The following is a 6,538-nucleotide window of genomic DNA, read 5'->3' as shown; positions in this document are numbered from 1 at the left end:
TACCCAATTCAGTGGACTCAAAACACAAAAGAACCAGCACAACACAGATCCCTAGCCAACACATACACATGCATTCACAGGCTATTCCTACTCACCCCTACTCACCCCTACTCTACTCCTACTCTTACTCACCCCTACTCCAACTGCTACTCTTTGTGAATCTTACTATTCCTACTCCCTGTATTGCTAGAGAAAATGATCTCGTTCAAGCTGCTTTACTTCCACAAACACACACCTTCTCCTTCTTGCGCTGTGTCTCTTCTCTCACACAAATGTGACCACCACAACGCTTCCTCAGCACAGCTTTTATAGTTGTCCTGCTGACTGGGGAGAGGTCTTAAAGAAACAGGATGAATGCAGCACAACTGCTGGCTATTTTCTAGGCAATCCACCCTCCCACACCTACATTGTTTTTTCGCTATTACAGATAGCAACTCAATAATTGGACAACTCTTTGTAAAAAGATAATGAAATAACCTTTACATATTTTAACTGAATAATTTTTCTTTGAATTAAAAATATTGATTTGGTCATAGTGAGTTTTATATTTTGAATGCAACACTGTCCCCCAAAGAAAGAAAATTATACTGTCTCAGACTTACAAGGCTTTAATTTTAAAGACACTGAGAAATAGTCTGAGGCTGAATTTATGCATAATTCTGAGACAGAAAGCCCCACTGAAATCATATTTCTGACTTAATTTGTTTGTAACCATATTGTGTCTGCAAGAATTTGTCATATGAACACATTGTAATAGAATATTTATCTTCATGCCTTATTCATATGAATTTCAAAAAGCAATTCACAAAGGCAAATAATTATTATTAGATTTAGGGCCTGTATTTTCTGTAGAAACTCATGGCAGCTTACATATTAGACTTTTATTCCAATACCATCCTGTGAGTTGTGTTGGGCTGAAAAAGATTGGCCCAAAGCCACCCAGTAAGCTTTCATTGCTGATGTGAATTTGAATCCTCCTATTCTTAGTCCAATATGCAATCATTATATTTTAGCTTTCAATTTGACACGGTGGGTAAATTTTATCATAACTACTTTCTCTTGCTTCTAACCTAAAAAAAACTCTCTATACCAGGGGTGTCAAACTTGCAATGTCACGTGACATGTTGCAACATATCACAACTTTTTCTCCATTGCCGGCAATGGGGTGTGCACGGTTTGGCAGTTTGACACCTCTGCTCTATACAATGGCCATCTTTAAACAAGATGCTTACCATCCAGAACTCAAGGCAAAAGGGCTATGTATCACTCACATGATCCACAAATTGTAACAAAGGATAGAAACATAGATTATCTGTCTTTCTAATGACCTGGTTGATTTGTTATCTAGAATTTTCAGCTTCACCATGAATTTAATTCATTAGTTATTACGTTTACCTCCTAAATTAAGTTTATTTCACAGAGAGTACTTCCTCATTGAATAGTTTGTGAGAAACTGGCTTTTTCTTTAAAATCAATGAGCAGAAGTGGTGATCCAGCTCACTGAATTCAATTAGGCCTTGCTACACAATAGCACTTATTTTGGCCATCAGCTGCTGAAAGTTAATTTTGCTTGGTTCATTTTAGACCAGCTAAGAATTTTTTTTCTTTCTGTTCTTGAAAGACACCCAAATAAATACTTCCCTTAGAATCAAAGCTTCTTTTCTCCCACCAGCTAACCATCTGATTAATCACCAAATCAATGGGTTTCCATTACCTTAGTTTTGTTAGCATGTATCTCGGTGAGCACAGGATGAATCTTGTCTGTCTCATAAGTAAGCACCTTTATTTATAACCCAGCTGTGAAGGAAACTCATGCAATGAACATAATCTGTAAGAAATCTTTAATTATATGTTAAGTTCCAGCAAACATTAACTATTCTAGTTAAGATATTCCTTAAAAAGGTAAAAGATTACTCCTGTATTTCCATCTTTGTAGATTTCTGGGCTGTTGCTATTGCTGAATGGCTTTGTCACACTGTTTCCTATCTTTTTAATGGTTCATGACTCCTTGGACAAATAAAACTGCTGGTAAATGGTTTCTAAAAGGGGGCCAAAAGTTTAATTACCGTGGAATGAAACTCTAACATATAATAATTTTATGCATAATTATTTTCCTTATTAAAGCAAAAGCCTGATTATTGTATTGTTGGCCAGAATACAAAAGGCTCCAGAGTTAAAAATAATTTTCAGTTCCGCTTGTTTGTCTTGATGGGCTTTCAACAGATTTGGTCTCTGAAACAGCAAACATTGCTGATAACATTGCTTCTGATATTAGAATAAGGGCAAAAACTTAATATGCTTTATGGTTGCAGAATTTAGCCTTATGGGATAAAGGTTGTTGTTTTGTTGGAACTCCTATATTGAGTGACTGAAGCTAGGTTTACAACTAGCCAAAATGCATAGAATTAAGAACGGGAACACTTTTGGAAATAGCTGAGTTTCAAAGAGTAGTTTTTAGTTTTTTTCCTATAAACATTTATTCCTGGTCCCTCTCATCATCCATTCTTCATTTCAAAATCCTTGTTTATCATAGAGAGAGAATATATACTTCTCCTAAAGAAACTCCTTGATCTTCCCATGATATATTTTCTGTCTACTTCTAGAGCTTACAAAGACAGACTAACTAGGTATTTAAATTTGCAAAGGGAAATCTCAGTATAGAACAGGGGTCTTCAAACTTGGCCCTTTTATGACTTGTGGACTTCAGCTCCCAGAATTCCTCAGCCAGCGTGCTGGTACAGAAGGTCAGGAACTTTAGAGGTTTGATAAAAGCCAATGAATCACCCTTCCTTGACCTGATAATGGTTTATGGAGACTTTAGTCTAATAGAGTTTGTGGGTCTCATAAAGCGTGAATTATAGAAAAGGATAGCCTGATGAAGATGTATAAACTCCCAAGTGCTGAGAACTTGTTAGACTATTGACAACTGAAGTCACATTTCAAATGTTGGATATTTTTGCAAAGTTGTGTGTTCATTATATAATTGTGAAGTAAAACAAAATAAAGAAAAAATGTTATTTCTAAAATATGGCAGTTTTGTAGGGTCTTATTTAGAATACTGTATATATTTGTCACCTGTGGGAAATAGGCCAGGATACTCAGGTATGTTCTGGCTTTCATGGTCTATATCCATGTTGGCAAACCTATGGCACGGGTGCCACAGGTGGCACACAGAGCCTTCTCTGTGGGCATGCGTGCCATCGCCCCAGTCCTAGGCCTTTATAAAATGCGTTAGGCCTCCACCACCTTGTGCAAAAAAAAAGGTTCAATCAATCAAACAATTTCAACTTCTTACAGGAAAAAAAAGATCTCACAAAGTTGGAATTGATTGTTTGAACTTTTTAGTCCCACCCAGTCTGCCGTTACCACTGCAGCCACGACCACCCAATTGGCCACACCCACCCAGTGGGCCACACCCACCCAGCACCCGATGATACATAAGTGGGTTTTGGGTTGCAATTTGGGCACTCGGTCTCTAAAAGGTTCGCCATCACTGGTCTCTATAGTTTGGTTCCACCAAGAGGGCTTTACCCATACAGAACATTTTGAAAGTTTGCAAATCTTTGGTTCTCTAAACCTCTAAACCTAAACTTTGGTTCTCTACCTCTTTCTTCTGTATGAATGATATCTGCTGAGATTAAAAGAAAACACTTGGGGAATTCATTAACCACAAATGTAGTTTTGACCACTATGCTGTGTAGCTTTAAAAGAAAAAAAAATAATAATTTCATGTTTAATAAGGGATCCAGTGATACTTCTGGTTAGAGGTAGCATGTCTTCCAATATCATTTGCAGAAGAACAAGAGTGGAAGCAAGTTATGTCTCCATCCCAAAGGTATTCTGGTGTGTCTTTGGATCATACCATAGATAATGGTTATTATTTATGAAGCTCTTCATGGTGTAGGACTGGGTTATTTGTGGGGCCTACTTGTGGGACCTATTTCTTCTTGTCCTGTATAAAGGAAATGGAAAGGTCCTTGAAGAAAATATGTGGCAATCACTTAAAAAACTTAGTACAGAAAATCAGGAAGGCATGAGAAATAAATTCTCTATTTTCTTTGTTATAAGGGGGAGAGGCAAGAAAACCCAAAAGCCCCACTGTCATGTTTTCGAGATACTGCTATTATAGCTTTTACCAATAAAGTAGAGTTCTAATATTTCTTGTAGTGTCTGTTTCTTGACCTGGTCTCCCTTGAAGGGCTGATTCATAAAGACCAATAGGGAGGGCATACTGAACCATCTAGAAACCATTTCATCTAATAGGACTCTGCAGGCATGCAAAAATAAAGGACAAATTCAAAAAAGGAGAGAACCTGACAGAGGTTCATTAGGATATTTAAAAAAAAATGTTTATAATTTTTTTCTTACAAAGAGAAAATTAAGCACAAAACCCCCAAATAAATTAAGTTAAATAAACCTAACGGACAGCTTTCTGAATTAAAGAAATTATGTCTTTTATAATAAAAGACATAACAGACTCTCTATCCATGGATGAGTCTATCTTGGTGGTATAGTTGCATGTTAGTTTCAGAACCATCCTGAATAATATGAGTTGTTTCTAAATTATCTTTATTATTGGTTATTTGTAAATGTTGCATGCCCAGAGTAATGTGTTAAAAAAGTGGGCTGATTTGCAAATTTAAATAATGAATAAAAAATAAAAATAATTAAATCTGGTTGACTTCAAAATACTGGACTAAGCTGGGCCTTGGCTTGATGCAATAGAATTGTTCTTATTTTTTATTTTTCACTAATTATAAATGACACTGCATGGTAGATATTGATATCTGGTTGATATTCTATATCATAAGTTTCCTACATGAATTCAAAGTTCCAGATTACTATCTCATGGCATTCTAGTTGATCCTGCCATTCATGTTCCTCTTCCTAAGTGGAACAAGAATGAACATAGAAAGGGATAAGGAGAATCCAAGAATTTAGGCATGCTGATTGCTTGTATCTATCACTGGCAAAAGTCTTTGTCTGAAAGGATTTCAAGATAGAGATTCTTTAATACTGGCTGAGACTTTTAACTTTTTATACAACAACGATATGGTAATCACAGAATCTGGATGTCTAAGTACTGAAGGGAAACTGCTAACTAGAATAGAATAGAAGAATAACTTTATTGTCAATTTGAATGTACACTAATTTGCATACATTAAAATGAAATTTTGTTGAGTTCAGCTCTCAAAGGGTCACCACCTCCAATATACACTACATAAATATGACAAAAATAAATAAATACATACAGAATTATGCATATATCCACATGTATTATATGACACAGAGAAACAACAGTCTAGTGTGGGTTATGTATACATGTGCATGACAAGAAAAATGAATCTTGTGAGTTTACCAGATGGATGGCATAGGGAACAAAGCTATTACATAATCAGGTAGTCCTGCTAGAAATACTTCAAAAGCTCCTCCCAGAGAGGAGCAACAGAAACAGACCATAAAGTGGGTGTGTGAGGTCTCTAACAATGCTTTGAGCTCTAAGCACATAGCACTTATAAGCAGCATCCTGAATACCAGGAAGTGAGCTTCCTATGATCTTCTCGGCTGTCCTTACCATTCTCTGTGTGGACTTTCTATCTGAGGCACTGCTGCCACCAAACCAGACAGTGATGCAGTTTGTTAAAATGCTTTCAATTGTGCCTCTGTAAAAAGTGGCCAGGACAGAAGGAAAAAGGTGTGCTCTCCTCATCCAACGCAAAAAATGCAGACGCTGGTTTGCATGCTTCACTAAGGATGACGTGTGGAGAGACCAAATTAGATTGTTAGTTATCTGCACCCCTCGATCCTTAATACTGTTGACCACCTCTACAACTGTATCTTTGATACTGAGTGAGTATGACTATGCCGGCTCTTTCTGAAATCTACAATGATCTTCTTTGTTTTAACAAGATTTAGAAGCAGGTTACTTTTATTGCACCAGTCCACCACAGCCTTCACCTCTTCCCTATAAGCATCTTCATTGTCATCCCAGATAAGACCCACCACTGCTGTGTCATCTGCATACTTCAAAATATGATTCGTAACAGATTTGGCATAGCAATCATGGGTCATCAAGGTGAACAGTAGCGGACTCAGGACACAGCCCTGTGGAGAACTTGTACTCAAGGAGATGGAATTGGAAACTTTCTTTCCAACTCGTACAACCTGGAGCCTATCAATAAGGAAATCAAGTATCCACTTACATAAAGGAGTATTAAAACCTAATAGGCCCAGTTTGTTCACCAGTTGCTGAGGGATGATTGTGTTGAATGCTGAACTAAAATCCACAAACAGCATTCACACATGAGTATACTTCCCCTCCAGATGCGCCAAGCTAAGATGAAGCACACAGGAAAGTGCATCTTCTACAGAGCGGGTCTTCTGATAGGCAAACTGTAATGAGTCAAATGTAGCGGGAAGGCATGAAACCATGTAGTCCTTTACCAATCTCTCAAAACACTCATCATAATGGAAGTGAGTGTAACTGGACAGTAATCATTAAGATATGTGATTTTATTTTGGGAGGGGCACTGGTACA

Source organism: Vipera ursinii (assembly GCF_947247035.1).
Source record: "Vipera ursinii genome assembly, chromosome: 6".
Lineage (NCBI taxonomy): Eukaryota > Metazoa > Chordata > Lepidosauria > Squamata > Viperidae > Vipera > Vipera ursinii.
The sequence above is the reverse complement of the archived record's forward strand: the minus strand, read 5'-3'. Positions refer to the sequence as shown.